General features: G+C 40.5%; 1 protein-coding gene across 5 annotated transcripts in view; it reads left to right on the top strand.

Annotated features, from left to right (window-relative positions):
* Mical (Molecule interacting with CasL) overlaps nucleotides 1–15981 on the top strand; it is a 123260-nt gene that overhangs the window by 67995 nt on the left and 39284 nt on the right. The gene's annotated exons all lie outside the window — the stretch shown is intronic.

Below are 15981 nucleotides of genomic sequence, written 5' to 3' on the forward strand. Positions count from 1 at the left end.
TCATACTTGCATCATATGCACACGCAGTCTAATAAAGCAGCACAGTTCACTGTGGCAGTAACCACCTATTGTAGTTGCTGTGGAATTGTTCTAAACATGTTGGGCGACAAAGATATGAACTGCAAGACGTTCAAAACACTACTATTGTAGGAATTCATGATACCTTGATATATAGGAAGGTATATATGAACAGAATTTTGATAGACGTTTGCGCACGAGGTAAAGCGGCTGTTACCAAATTACTTTACTTGCTGTCATTGTCCGTTTCTTTATTCTTTTTGACAAAAAAGAGCTTTTGAATCAAGAAGCTACTCTTAAACTGAGCCTTTCTTCCTTCTTACTTCTTCGATACTTCATACTTATTTTACTCATATTGGTGATTTATAATGATGCATAGTCCTTCATGGTTTGAAAAGATTCCAAACTAAAAATATACATTACTCATCTACATGGCTTTCTATAAATTTAAATTGTACAGCGATTCATAATGAATCATTTTATTCACAACTTGACCAACAGGTTGTGCTGTGCATGTTGTGCTGTGCACAACATGTTTCTTATGTAAGAGTGTTATTACAGAAAATAAGTACTTGTCATATTTACTTGAGTCCAGTTATCACTTTTTCTTGACTAGAAGAGGTCACAGAAATCGGGGCGTGCATTGTGATTGACGGCATCGAATTTTCTATTAAGGTTGGAGGTGCGCTGTAATCGAATAAGTACGATAAGATTGTCATAGACATGGTGAGCAAACTCGCAATGCAATCACCAACTTTAAAATTGCACTTGTGTACATCAAGAAAAAAGTTTTTGTTCTGGTAGGGCATATTACGAAGGCTAGTTCGTTCATTTGCTCAGAGTCATGAAGTGCACATTTTAGAAGGGTGTATGGTGAAGGAAAAAAAAAAGGGGGGGCGAAGCTTTAGCTTTAGTGCCAACACACCTTGTGCCAATACATCGACTACCACCTTTACGGTCGTAATGCTCCAGTGGTAGTTTAATTGTGCATTTGTGAACTCCGAAGGTTTTTTTATACACTCAAACCTCATTATAAACAAAGTTGTATCTTTCACGAAAATAAGTTCACTAATGCCGGAAATTTGTTTGCTGATGCCAAAAATTCGTTATAAAGGTGTATTTGTAACACTTTCTATTGCAAGACTCTTCTTCGTTTACTTTTTTGTAACTGATATCTTACACATCCGTGTCAGTTATATCGAGGTTTGAGTGTACAGGAGACTCACGATAATTTGAACTCTGATGATTTGTACTTTCAGATAATTCAAGCAAAATTCAATTTTTCGGTTGGCCCTCTATTCTGTCTTTATTTAAATGCATCTTAATTCAAACTCAATCATATGGTTAATTCATACTTTTTGCCGGTCCATACCAAATAATCTGCTGATTTCCCACTACTATTTAAATATTTGTGTGCTTTTATGATTTCAACAGTGTAAAAATGAAAAATAAGCACCCAAGGCCTTCAAGAGCTTTGCAAGTAAACAAATGCTTGAAACGAAGCACACGCATCGTAAACCGTGATGCTTCTCAACTGGTATAGAGAGCCTTGTGCTGAAAGCACATACCTATAGCAATGAAGCAGTTGGCAGTTCGGGATATAAAAAGTCTGATCAGCAGCCAATAAATTTGTGGACAGTACACCTCTGCTTTCTGTTCACTGCGTACAGTTAGGGCTTAAAAACACTTACAAAAATTTTAAATGTGATAAAGTCAATGTCTAATCATAATGTGTGACGTTGCCTCACCCAGAGTTATCTATCTGAGAACTTCGGATAATTCAAACTTCTTGATAATTCAAACAAAATTCAGAGGTCCCTTTGAGTTTGAATTAAGGAGAGTCGACTGTAATGTCAAGTGGTTCCATACGGGCAACTGCCATTCCTCCTGCTAAACATTTTGTCTTTTCCTTTTTATTTTATTTTCCCACTTTCCTTTTTTTAGTTGTTGCACCTGTTCATGTGTAAACCATTCTTTGCTGAATATGAATGTTCACAAGTTCACATGTGTTCACAATTGTTGTTTGTTCTCTCTTTTCTTTTCTCTTCCTTCCATCCTCTTTCAGCTTGCATGAATTACCTTTCAGGTGTGCCGATAGCGCCCTGCCCTATGCTAGAGCGCGATGCCCCCAAGCACGGGCACGATGCATGCGCTGTGTCCTAACAGTGCAGCATGCGCACGTGCCAAACTTTGCTTTAGCATGCACGGTCTGCTCGTTCTCATTTTAGGACGGAAAGTCTGATACTCCTGAAAGTCATGCTACTGCACACTATTGTACTAGTTTGGATAAAGTAGGTGTGCATTAAGACCTTAATTTAGACTGGTCATTTCTAGGTTTACGTTTTCTTAGTCTTTTAGTTTACATTCTAAAATATTTTTTGTTAGTTTTGTAAGTTTTAGATGGGGAGAGCTGCAGCGTCAGTTTCGGCACCATTGTACATTTTGTGGGACAATCACTATCATTGTGATAGTAATGCTACATTAAGTAACTATTATTAATATTATTACTATTATTATTATTACTATTATTGTTATTTGATACATATACAATGGACAACAATAGTGTTGAGAAGGAGCAGGCCGACAACAGCCATAGTAAGAATCACCTACTCTTTTTGGAGGTGGGAAATGAAATGAGAGATGAAGGTTGCAAGAAAGAATCAGGAAAGGAATAAAAAAGGAAACAGCCCGCATAGATAAAAGAAACTTATGAAACGAATTGCCTCTAGAAGAAGGCATTCTCACTTAGGTGCGTGTGCTGTCGAGTTTATTAAGCAAAGAGGCCTAATTTTAGCCACTTTCCAGGCGTGATAATAATGGTAATGCTGGCAAAGTAGTCAGGCTAGTAGGTGCCTGTTCATCTTGGGAGCTCATTGGCCAGAACAAAGAATGGGATGCAAGAAACGATGGGACACCATGCTTACTTGAAAAGTAAGAAATTTATTAAAGGGGCTTGATGTGTGTGATGCCTCTTCCGTAGAGTTCTGTGAAGTCTGCAAGAAGAGTGCTCGTGATTTTACAAAATTGTTGCTTGCACAGTCACGGCTTAATAGCTCGGGGAGCTACTGTTGTTGCATTTACAAGGGCTGTATTAATGGCTAGACTCCAACACTCCACTTTGAACTGATTGAAGACATTACATTTAATTGCCGCTGCCTTTATTATTTAACTAACGGCAGCTTCTTGGCTAACTAAAGGGTGTAGTTGCTTCTTGATGACATTGAAGAAAATCACTTTTGCACTCGATCACAACTTTTATGCATTTAAAGATAGCCACTGTACCACAGTGCTGAACGTCCCGGTTCTCAATGTTCAGTATGCGTGGCCTCACCTGCTGTAAGTTAGAAATTTCATGTTTGTATCACGTTTTGTTGGAAGAGGCACTAAATCGGAAAAGTGAACTAATCTAGATGATGAAAATTCTTTTTTTTATAGCTCTCTTGTCAGCGATTTCAGAACTGGGTTTTGCTGTTGAAAGAAAGAAATAAATATAAAAAAGGTCACAAGTTTCATCTTTGAATTTCACACCTGAACCTCAGAGTCGGAGTGGCACCATAATTTGCTACAGTTTTTTGTATTTGGTCGCATCAACCGAGTGTAAATCACTGAAGTTTTGGTGTTAAAACGCTGGCTTGATTAGAATGCAATGTTGTTTATTTTTACTGCTAAAGAATTGGCAGATGCCACCTCACTGTGAGGTGGTGCAGGACATTGAAAATCAGGACAGGACAGTCTGCACTTTCCAGCTTACCGAGCATTTTCCCTCAGCAATAACGCTGCCTTTGGCATTGCGGGATAGTTAATTTAATCATATGAAGTGTACCGTTTCACTCTTTTGTGTCTCTGTTAACTTTGGCTGTCGCTGAAGTTCGTTTGACTTCGCCATCTTCACACGCACCTAAACAATGTTCCAGTCACAATGTTTGGAAACTGCATGCAAAAATGCTCAATTCTTTACAATAGCAAGTACCGAAAGCAAGCTTGTCTTGCGACATTAATTCATTACCGTCTTTACAGCTGTTCATGCCTAATTGTCACCACTATTGGGTAGTAACTAGTTACCAATAACGTGTTATGGGTATAACCAGTTACTTTTTTTATTCAATTTTTATTCAACCGGGGAGATGTATAATCGAACTTGCACAGTAGTGTGAAAAAAATTTAATTGAAATCAAGCTAGTAGTTTACTTAACTAAATCACGAGAGTGTTTTCAAAAAGTGGAAAAAGTAACAAGATTCAGTGTGACTGAATCTCGTTACTTTTTATTCAATTAATTTGCAACTGCAACTCTGTTGCTAGTGACACTAATTTTCAGTGTTGCTCCAATGAAGTTTCTAAAATGCTCATGTTTTGCTTCTACCGGTTAGGGGCATTTTATCAAGGAAAGAAAAAAAAAAAAAACGTGTAACGAACAGCGGTGAGAAACGCTGCAATGTTTTGTTTCCGTTTGTGACATTTTACTGTTCTTTTAGTAACTGAAAGAAAACGACAATAATTGATCAGCATAAAATATAACAGGTTATTTAGTTGAACTCGAGATAGTAACAGGACGAGTTTTCTGCCCCAGTTAACTAAACTAACACTTTTTGCTGGTGCCATGCCCACGACAATTTCGGCTTTGTAGATATTAGATTTATTGGATCCTTGGTTCAGGTTGCCAGCGCAGAAGTGAAATGTATCTTTCAAAAAAGAAAAAGACACAATTGCCAAACTTGCAAGTAGGTGTGATTGATTTCTTACACAACTGCATTCGCCCGTAATAAAATTCTCTCGCCTAACGCATCCATTCGCTGTTCTCTTGTCATCTTTCAGACTACCTTTACGCTCGTGGAACAAGCTACTTTAATACTTCGCTGGAGTGGAAAGTTTACTTTGCCAGAAACACTTACACTGCCCAGTATGCCGTGCTTGTTTAGCAGTTTAAAGCATTCTCATAAGAAAGGGGAGGGGTGGGAGAAGAAAAAAAAAAAGACTTGCTTGAAAGGAATAATACAATTGCATTTTGTCCACTCCTTGTTGTCTAGTTTGAATTTCTTTTCGTGTTTTTCGCTTGTGACGCTTTGTCGTCGGCTTGCTGTGGCGAACCGTGTGCGTGCGTTTTACTGTGTCGCTTGTCAGTATGACTAATATTACAACTGTCTTGTGTTTGAAGATAACTGTTTCGTGTGTGAGTCGTTTTAACACCGTAATTCGTGTTGTGGAGTAATTAATAGCCTAAACTTGTAATTTGTGTGAAAGTAACGAGGCTGCCATTAATGAGCAAGATGCCAAAAAGAACCAAGTCACGCCAAGGGCCTAAGGGCAGCTGCAGACTTTGCTTGCATGATCGAAGCTCTAGCCGTGGCTCTGTCTGCAAGAGGCTCGTCTTTCAAGGCGAGGGGTAAGAGACTTTTTGTACTGTTTAACAAGCCATCTCTTCTTGTGTGCGTCTCTACTGTGCTTTAATGGTGTAACTTATTACGAATATTATTACTGTCAAGAGTAACATAATTACTCTCAGAAAGAGTTCTAGAGATGCAGCAACTGTATCGGTATTGATCAGAGCATGTAGGATATACGAATAGCAGGAAGAGGGGGCAAGGGGGAAGGTTAGCGCAAAAAAGACATCATTAAAGTCCTCTTGAAGTGTTGCCAAAACCGGCTCTGGTGTATCTTACAGCATCGTCGACAAATCGCGCCGATGCACAGTGGGACAACGCCACACACTACGATGGTTTTACATAATGGTATTCCAGGTGTCCAGTGAAACATACATGTGGAATTCCTCTACGATCTATAGAAGACGCCATTGATGAATCCTCTGTAGGTTCGCCTGTATTTTTAATGCGGTGATATAAAAACTGGCTGTGGTATATTGATATAAGCTACAAAGAAATACAATGGAATCCCGATTATACGACTTTCAGGGGACCACACGAAACTGTAGTAGAATATGGGCGTCGCATAATCGAGAAAATAAGATTATGGGCAGTCGCATTTAGCCTTGCCCAAAAAACGGGTACAGACCACCTGAATAAGCCCACGGCACAACTGTGCACCTCTGCAAGGAAGGTAGATTAAATTAGTCTAGCCAGTGGCAGCGAATGGCAGTATTGCATAGTTGGAGGAATTGCGAGCGAATCTTTATTGTTAACTTTAAAGAGAAATCGTACCCAATGCGCATCTTCTTACCAATAAACAAAGTCCAGAAGTAGCGTGCGCGTGAAAACGAAACCAAAACTGCCTTGCCAGCAGCCTACCGTCAGAAGAGTTCGACACAGTGTCAATGCTATGACATAATGGCGATGAACCGCGAGTAAGCATAAAAGGCCTCCAAGTGCGACTGAGCTGTGCCCGTTGTAATCTGTTGGCTTGTGAAGTGCAACTAGGGATGTCCCACTCACTGTTATCATGAATGATGACGTCAAGGGAAAGTAATTTTGCACGATGAAAACAGCTGTGTCGTGCCCTTATGTGTGTGCAAGCCTGTGACTGAGTGCGACGGGAGATCAGCTGTATGTCGACCAGGAAAGGCTTTTCCACGGACCGAAAACATGAGAATATCAGCTTTTCGGCTGGTTAAAGGTACTCTGTGTGGATACAGCTTGACTAGATAACAATCGCGAATGCGTGCACACGCGATAGAGACATATGTAGAGGCGCATGAACTTTCAGGAGAGTAAATTTTACATTCTAAGAAGACATCCTGTCTCACTACACTTTGCTTTTCTAAATGGCAACCTAGAGGAACCCAAGTTGATATTTTGCACTCATGGTTATTTGGTCGACATTTAATTCGACTAAAGGTGTTTTTTTTCTTTCGGACAGAATCTGAAAGTCATCGTAAGATCTGGGGGTCGGTGTAAAACTGTGTCGTATAATCAAGGTTTTTAATACATTATTTCTATGGAGATTTTGCCAGGACCAAACCGATTCGTTGCAAATGCGGTTCGTCATGAAATCGGGGAGACGTGTAATCAAACATCACAGCAGTGTGAAACAAATTTAATAAACATCAATATAGTAGTTTACTAAACTAAATCATGAGAGTGTTTTCAAAAAGGGGAAAAGCACTGTCCCACCATCTCATGAAGGTACAATGTCACGATTACGTCAACGGGCTTTGGATGAAACGGCCTAAGCAGGTGGTACAGAGTGCCACCTGCTTAGGCACAGAGTGCCACCTGCTTAGGTCGCAAGCTGTGCGGACCTTATTTCAGCGGCGGACCTTATTTCAGCAGGAGAATACCACCTGCAGTTGCATCTCTTCTGAGCCTTCATAACGCTGTGGTCTGTTCCCAGAATGCTTACTTCCTTGCATACACCAACCAACCATTTTTTTTTGTCCGTTTGGCTGTCCTTGCTTTTGCTGTCGAAATCGTTGAGTACAGCTGCTGTGAATTGTATGGGCCTATTTTTCAAGAGGTATGCGATATCAAGAAAAATATTTACACGCACGAATATATGCAATAGAATAGAGAGATGAGCTGGACATTTTTGCAGGGGATTGTTTTGGCACATTTATCGGTAAAGTTATTGTGCAAACTTACAAAAAGAAGTAATAAATGGAAGCTGAAATCAGTGCTGAGAAAGCAAAAAAAAAAAGGGAAATTATCTGCTATTTCGAGAGGTAAGTTCCATCTATATGAACAAGAGCAAAATTCAGAAGCTATCATGAAAAAAAAATTGACTGAAATTCAAAGCCATTGTAACACTACATCTGCCCTTCGAAAGCATGGTAAAGGAATTTTCTTTGAGATTAGGAAGACTCGGGTAAAATATGAATGACACGGCGTTGCACTATTTGCAACGGTTAATATGCAGAAAAGTTTTTTCTGCAGATGGAAAAGTGATACATATGTGTACCTAAATAATGACACTCAATAGAAACAATGCACCATACTGCACACAATATCTCTTCACAGCTCAAAAATTTTATCTTTTTTCCTTAACCGTCTAAGCAAGCAAGCAGCGACTCTGGCAATGGCAGAGAAGGGAAATTTCATCCAGGGTAAAACAAGACACCGTTTTATCCTGGACTGTTTTATTTATGATAGGCATGATAGTCTAGTATAGGATAAAACACTGTCATGTTTTATCCTGGACTGTTTTATCTGTGATAGGCTGTGACAGTCCAGGATGAAACATTGTCATGTTTTATCGCAGACTGTTTTATCCATGATAGGCCATGACAGTTCAGGATAAAAAAAACTGTCATGTTTTATCCTGAACTGTTTTATTCATGATAGGCCATGATAGCCCAGGATAAAACACTGTCATGTTTTATCCTGGACTGTTTTATTTATAGTAGGCTATGACAATCCAGGATAAAACACTGTCATGTTTTATTCTGGACTGTTTTATTCATGATAGGTCATAACAGTCCAGGATAAAACACAGTCATGTTTTATCCTGGACTGTCACGGCCTATCAGGGACCATGGACTGACATGGCCTGCATAGCTGACAAGCCACACCCTGTGATGGATGTTAGTCTCACCAACGTGCAGAAGCAGTCCTGGCAGGAAATGCTGGCAAAATGTACAAGAACACTCTGAAACATTTAGGTCAAGCAGAACCAGACAAGTTGTATTCGTTTTGAGATAGGTATAAATGCTTGGATGTACAGTAACAAAGCATCGTAACTGGTGTGTTCATTGTGATGGTATTGTCTGTAATTGGCAGCTACTGATTATAGTATGTCACTGTTGAGGAAGTGTGGTATATGGCAACCCAAAGCATGAAATAAAGATTCAAATTCTTGTTGGGTGAACTTGTGCCCACCGAAACAAAAAACATGTTGCAACGAGAGTACAGTAAGCACAGTTAGTGGCCATCAAAACTCAATCCACAGGTGAAACGGTATCAGCTTGTATACAAGTGCCATTGTACATTCTAGCATGATCACTGGTGCTCGCTCAAGTTCTGGAGTGTTAACACCCGTGCACGTCGTGCAGGCTCTGATTGCAGTCATTAATGACGTTAGAGAAACTTGTGATACGTGAAGATATATGTTGCATATTTGTTGAACTGTGAGAAATGCACACCTAGAAAAACAATTAAAAATTGGGGATCCGTTGAGAGTTGAACGTGATATGTAGCATTATGCCCACGCTCGCACAATAACACTTTCCAATCACTAGCATGTTTTTGCTTCTTTGTGCTGACCTAAACTGTGGGGCAAGAAAAGCAAAAAAAAAAAAAAAAACCCCTGCAACTCCTCTCGTTATTTGCATCTATCTCGAATTTTCACTGACCGGCCAATGCTGCTCTCTCGCTCGCAATCGAAGACGCTGACACCGCTGCTGCTGTGTCGGCTTGTACCGACGCTGAAATTTCTGTGAAATGAACTCTTTGATGTTGTTACTTTCACAAGTGCACGTGTCAGTAAGTGAGTAACTGTGAACCGAGAACTTTCCTTCTTTCTTTCTTTCTTTCTTTCTTTCTTTCTTTCTATCTATCTATCTTTCTTTCTTTCTTTCTTTCCTTCTTTCTTTCTTTCTTTCTTTCTCTTGTCTATACCTATTTTTATTTCACATGCATTGCTTATTATAAAGGCTATTTCTACGTCCATTCATACGAAAAGGTCTTTAAGATCTTAAGGTGTTGGCCAAAAGCATGACTTGTGGCCAACACAGGATCTTCTTTGGCTGACATACTGCTGTGCTGACACATTATTTTTTTGCTGCTTGAAAGACACAAGAAGAAAACACGTTAATAAATGTCATTATTCATGCTTTTGGGCTTCTCATAGGCTGCACTATGCATTTCAAAGCCTGCGAGGGAATTTGGCACTTCCAGCAAAAGGAGGGAGGGGATACCTTGCGAGCAGATGTTGATAAACATCGTAGTTACCGTGAAGACTTCCCATTAATTTGCGAAATTATGCAGTGTAGTCTGAACTTTATTGTTCGGTGATGAGTCCTTGCTTGCCAACTGCTGCTTGTCTGCCCTGGTAGAACTGTACACTGCAACGGAATGAGTGCGTCTCATGAATCAATCGATGGCACTCATGTTCACGAAATATTACACAACTCTGTGGTGTGAGAATGATACAAATTTGGCACGAAAAAGGGCACACCGTCTAGAAGATAAAGAAAGGTCTGGAAAAAGAGAAGGCCAATGTAACAAGAATGTGTGTGTTTAACAGGCATCCCTCAGAATGTCAGTGACCATAGCCTCTTCAATTTGGTTCTGCAGTTGATGAATATCTTGTAGTGCATTCGCTGGAAAGCAAAATAGAAGGAAAGGGAAAAAAAGGGACGAGATGTGCGGGTTTTGATGAAAACGTCGCTCTTCAAACACATGAACACAGTCATGCCATCAGGCAATGAACACGCAACACGTGGCCTTTATTAAATGGTGTTTTAATGACAAGTTTGCCAGCCAGGCTAATCCATTACTAGTAGCATGATAAATGACTAATGCAATGCCAATACAACAAACAACATAACCAACACAAACAACATAATGCATACTTCATTGATATTGATTTATATGTGGGGTTTACCGTCTCAAAACCACCATATGAATATGAGAGACTCTGTAATTGAGGGCTCCGGAAATTTCGACCTCGTGGGGTTCTTTATTGTGCACCCAAATCTGAGCACACGGGCCTACAGCATTTTCACCTTCATCGAAAATGCAGCCGCTGCAGCCTGGATTTGATCCCGCGACCAGCAGCTCAGTAGCTGAGTGCCTAAGCCACTAGACCACCGCGGCGAGGCTAACGCATACTTAAGATACTGCGAATGTAGCGTCGTCGATGTTCGCTCACAGTATCATCCCCGTCGACCCACTGCAGGAGACGACCATTCGCGCATGGTGCCAAACCTTAAAGAGAGTCACTGCTGTTTCCTGCGTGCCGACCTATCCGCTCCCACCAGGTGGCGCAGCTGGCACCACACTATTCCTACTCTGTAGGAACACAGTGCAACCTCCCGCTCAACAGCTGTTAGACCTAACTGTGACTAATTCGCAAGACGTGCGTGCACCATGAGGCACTGACGACTTGGCAGGAGTTGGTAGCACTCCCACAGGAGTTCGTCAAGTGAAAACTTTGCACGCTTCCCTGTCTTCAACAGTTGCGAGTACACTTTGGTTGTGGACACTAGCTAATGCAGAAGGGAGGGTGTGCCCGTTTTGACCGTGAAACTTGCACCCTGCAGGTATGTTAACAGCGCAGTTTATTTTTCTTTCACTTGTCCAGTAATGTTGTTGGGGAAAAACTTTTTCACTGAAATCTTCCCAGGGAAGTGCCCTGCAACTTTTACATGAAAGTGAAATTTGCCATAAGGCCTGATAAAGGAGGGGCCCTTTGAAAACACATGGCCAGCTTTCAGCATCGCTGTACTTCCGGTTGCTAGATGCCGGTGGTGTAGCCAAGGGGGATGTTCAAACCTTCACGGTTTGAGGAGGTGAGGGTTCAAATCATTCCCGAAATTTTTCAACTTTGTTCGCGTATATATGCTCGCACACATACAAATGCATGCACAAACATACATAAAATATGATTGAACATTACCCTCTTGAAAAAAAAAAGAATTTCTGGCTACGCATCTGTTAGATACTGAACTATGGAAGAAGCCACAAAAGTTCAAGTAGCCCAGGATGCAGTCATGCAACAAGTGGTAGTCATGAGAATGTGTTCTCAATGCATGGATATGAGATGCGCAGGTTTGAATGATTGAAAATTGTTGCACTGTAAATATCACAGGACACTCGCCTTGGTGGTCTGGTGGTTACGGGGCTCGAATGTTGACCAAAAGGTCGTCGGATCGAAGCTTGTTCACACTTTCAATGGAGGCAAAATGCTGAGATTTATTTTCATGTTCCCAGAAAATTGAAATTTCCAGCAATACAGTGTCCCTCATAATTATATTGTGGTTTTGGGACGTTACAACACCAACAATTATTAAACATCACAGAACAAACACTGAATATGGTGTTGTACAATATATTGCTGTTTATTCGAGGTGCGCTAAGATACCTGATGTAGAGGTATGTGTGATTGACTGCAGATACTTAAGTGTGAAGAGAAATAAAAATTGAATTGAATTGAGCATGGAAGCGACACAAATGGCCAAGCATTAGATGAGTCGGAATAACGGCGGCAACTGACCACCAGTGCAGTCCGAGGTGACCAAGACTAGCATCGCCACACTTTATCGGCAAATAGGTCAATCAAACAATATTTTTATCAACATGTTCTTAATATGATGCATCCCTGAATATGACAGGTACGTAATATGTGCTTAATTCTATACATACATACACGCTCGTACAATGGGAAATAGATGAGTCCAGCTGAATGGTGACGTTGCATTTCTCCAATAGCAGATTTGTTGTTTATTCAAAGATGAGGCGTTTTTACGTGAAAAAAAAAAATTATGAAGATGCAAATTAGCGGTACTGCCATCAGTTACTAAACTGTGCGCGTTACCGACGCCTTTGCAATTTTACTACTGGCTGATCCAGCGAAAGGGGCATCGCGAATATTCACGTGAAAATACGGCAAGTCTAATTTGGCTTGGGCAGTTTAATCTGAGGAGTAAAGAGTGGACCCTTGGCACCAAGTTTTTCAGCAATGAAATTTAATAATGGTGCTCAGAAACTTATGATTGAGCTCTATCTAAGTGAACGATCTCTCAATCTACATTGACCTTTATCGAATCTTTACGAAGCTGGTCGGACAAATAGCCGAGAGACGAGCAGTTGGTCTAGTACAGCATGGTACATGCTAGGTGCACAGAATCCAGGAATAGCATATCAAACATATAATTATCTTGCAGAGCAGTGTCAATGGCAAACACAGGATAATCAACATAACAACAGTTAAAACACCTTTGCCTAGAATATTCAGCCGTTGCAGCAGACTTGTTCTCTGAGTAACAAGCCATGTTAATACCAACAGATTAATGAATATGTCATAATTAACATTGTCCTTTTTTTTCATTATCACATTCTCAATTCATTAGTCTAAAGAACCTACATTATTTTCTTATTTGATTGTTTTTTTTCTTTGTTTTCTAGATTAAATCATTCCTGTTTACTCAAATGGTCTATGCACCACTTGGGTATTCTTCACATGGTGCTGTGATCTAGTCTCATGAATTTTTGGCAGTTCCTCATCCCCTTCTTCATCACTTTACATTTTAAGTGAATGGTACAAGAAAAAAAAACAAAAAAAAACAGCTATTCTTCTTTAGGGGCACTTAAAACCAGCCTGCGTAATTAACTGTAAGGACTGCTTGGTCCTAGTGAAGTGGAAACACTGAGCTCTCCTTGCTCTATGCATAGGTTAGTCAGCCACAGGTTTAGTCAGATGAGATTCAGCAAGTTCCCATGCTCCTCTCCACGCAATGTTTGAAAAGGCAATGCTCATGTTGCACCGGGTGTTCCACCAAGTGTATGCTGCATAGAAAAGGGTTAGGGTTAAATAGAGGGGCCATGATGTTTTTTTTCTTGTAAAACTGTAAAAAGTGAGGATATTATGAAAGCAAGGAATGCATAGAGAAAATAAATTGTAATAATATGCAAATATTTTGGCACTCGTGAGCTTATTCCTTGCAAAGGAAATAGACTCCTTGTATGCTGATGAAGCTATGGCAGTAACTGTGCCATCTTTTGCTTTTCTTTTTCATTCCTAGGTTTTCCAACAGGGTGCTGTAAACAGCGGCATTATCTTTTAAAGGGTGATCACTGAGGCAGTTTTCTGTTAACACCATCGATTTTTTTTTAGTCTGCCTCAATGGATCAGTGGCTAGGTTGCTTGGCTGCTGATCCAGAGGTCGCGGGTTCGATCCCGGCCGGGGCGGTCACATTTCGATGGAGGCTAAATGGTAGAGGCCCGTGTACTGCGCGAGGTCAGTGCACGTTAAGAACACTAGATGGCCAGAATTTCCTGAGCCCTCCACTACGGCGTCTCTCGTATCGTGGTTTCGGGACATTAAACCCCAGATATTATTTATTGTTATTAAATTTCTTTTCGACAATCTAAGCACGTGCGATCGTTGCTTCAAAGCAAAATGTACTTTACTTCAAACTGAGACATTTCAAATTTGCAAATCTCACGGAGCTTCTTTTCGTGAAATACATGGGAGAATACATTACCATTCTTTCCGGACTTCACCCCACAGGAAGTACATGTGAATTTCCTTATATGCACCTCATAACAAAAGTAGGCTGCCATTGTATGCAGATGCCGAATGGCTGGAAAAGTTCTCGTGTACTATGTCAAGCAATTAGTAGTAGTAGTAGTAGTAGTAGTAGTAGTAGTAGTAGTAGTAGTAGTAGTAGTAGTAGTAGTAGTAGTAGTAGTAGTAGTAGTAGTAGTAGTAGTAGTAGTAGTAGTAGTAGTAGTAGTAGTAGTAGTAGTAGTAGTAGTAGTAGTAGTAGTAGTAGTAGTAGTAGTAGTAGTAGTAGTAGTAGTAGTAGTAGTAGTAGTAGTAGTAGTAGTAGTAGTAGTAGTAGTAGTAGTAGTAGTAGTAGTAGTAGTAGTAGTAGTAGTAGTAGTAGTAGTAGTAGTAGTAGTAGTAGTAGTAGTAGTAGTAGTAGTAGTAGTAGTAGTAGTAGTAGTAGTAGTAGTAGTAGTAGTAGTAGTAGTAGTAGTAGTAGTAGTAGTAGTAGTAGTAGTAGTAGTAGTAGTAGTAGTAGTAGTAGTAGTAGTAGTAGTAGTAGTAGTAGTAGTAGTAGTAGTAGTAGTAGTAGTAGTAGTAGTAGTAGTAGTAGTAGTAGTAGTAGTGGTGGTAGCGGTAGCGGTAGCGGTAGCGGTAGCGGTAGCGGTAGCAGCAGCTGTTTTGGGGTGAAAGAAAGCAAGAGAGTACAGATATGTTGGCATTATATTGTGGGAATTTTCACTGTTTCTTTTTTTTTTCTGTACATCCGATTTGTTTAATGCGTGTGGGTAAGGATAACACACCGAGAGAACATAGCGAAAAGGTACACTACCGTAAATGTAAAGAAAAGAGAAGGACATAGAAATGCCATGACGAAAACTGTACACACAAGTGTTGAAAAGTCCTCTTGTTCAAAGGGGGCTCTCCCAACTTAACCCAACGGCTGGCTCGAAGGTTACAGGATCGAATACCAGCTGCGACAGCCACATTTTCGATGGAGGCGGAAATGCTTCAGGCCTATGTGCTTGGATTTAAGTGCGCGTTAAACAAGCCCACGTGGTTGAAACTTCCAGAGCTCTCCTCTACAATGTCACTCATAATTGTATCATTGTTTCGGGACATTAAACCACAGGTAATAATGATTTATCAAACCCACATGGACTGCTTGTATGTATGTTATTGCAGAGGGGGGGTATGTACTTTACATGTATTGGTGACCACCACACAAGGGGCCCCTCCACCTCTTTTGGTGGAAGGTCCTGGCTTCCTGAAGCACCCCTTTTTTTCCCCTCTGCCTTTCATTTTAAATCTAAGCCATGCATATGACTGCCAGGAGCCAGTATTCTTGCCTCTTGAAAGGGGCCTGGCATTTCACTGAAGAAAGGTTAAATGCGTTACCTCAGCTGTAGCTGTAGTGTCTCTCGAATGACCTATTAAATGGACCAAGACAAGCAATTTGCTATTAAATGAGTACTGACAAAAATTTTGAATATCTTCAGGCTGTTGCTTGAGATATAAACTCTGCTGTCGAGAACCTTAAAAAGGAAATGTGTTGAATATATATTTAATATCACTACCTTAAAACATCAATTTCCATTTCATTATCGATGGTGCGGCCATGTTGTGACATTTCAACACAAGTCTGACGTCACGGGAAGACTGCAGCTCACCACACACTAACAGTTTACTTTCAGTCGCGCGTGATTCATGAAAACGACAACGAGAGAAGGGTCGTTCAGAGACAGACAGCAATTGTTACGAATTGAGCTACGTGCAGGACGCAGATTTCACAAACTCGGTGAGCGCTGTTGACTCGTCGTCGTGACGTCCATTGTGAAAGAGGCTGTCTTGCAGACGCTGTGGGAGG

Source organism: Rhipicephalus microplus, chromosome 8, assembly GCF_043290135.1.
Source record: "Rhipicephalus microplus isolate Deutch F79 chromosome 8, USDA_Rmic, whole genome shotgun sequence".
Lineage (NCBI taxonomy): Eukaryota > Metazoa > Arthropoda > Arachnida > Ixodida > Ixodidae > Rhipicephalus > Rhipicephalus microplus.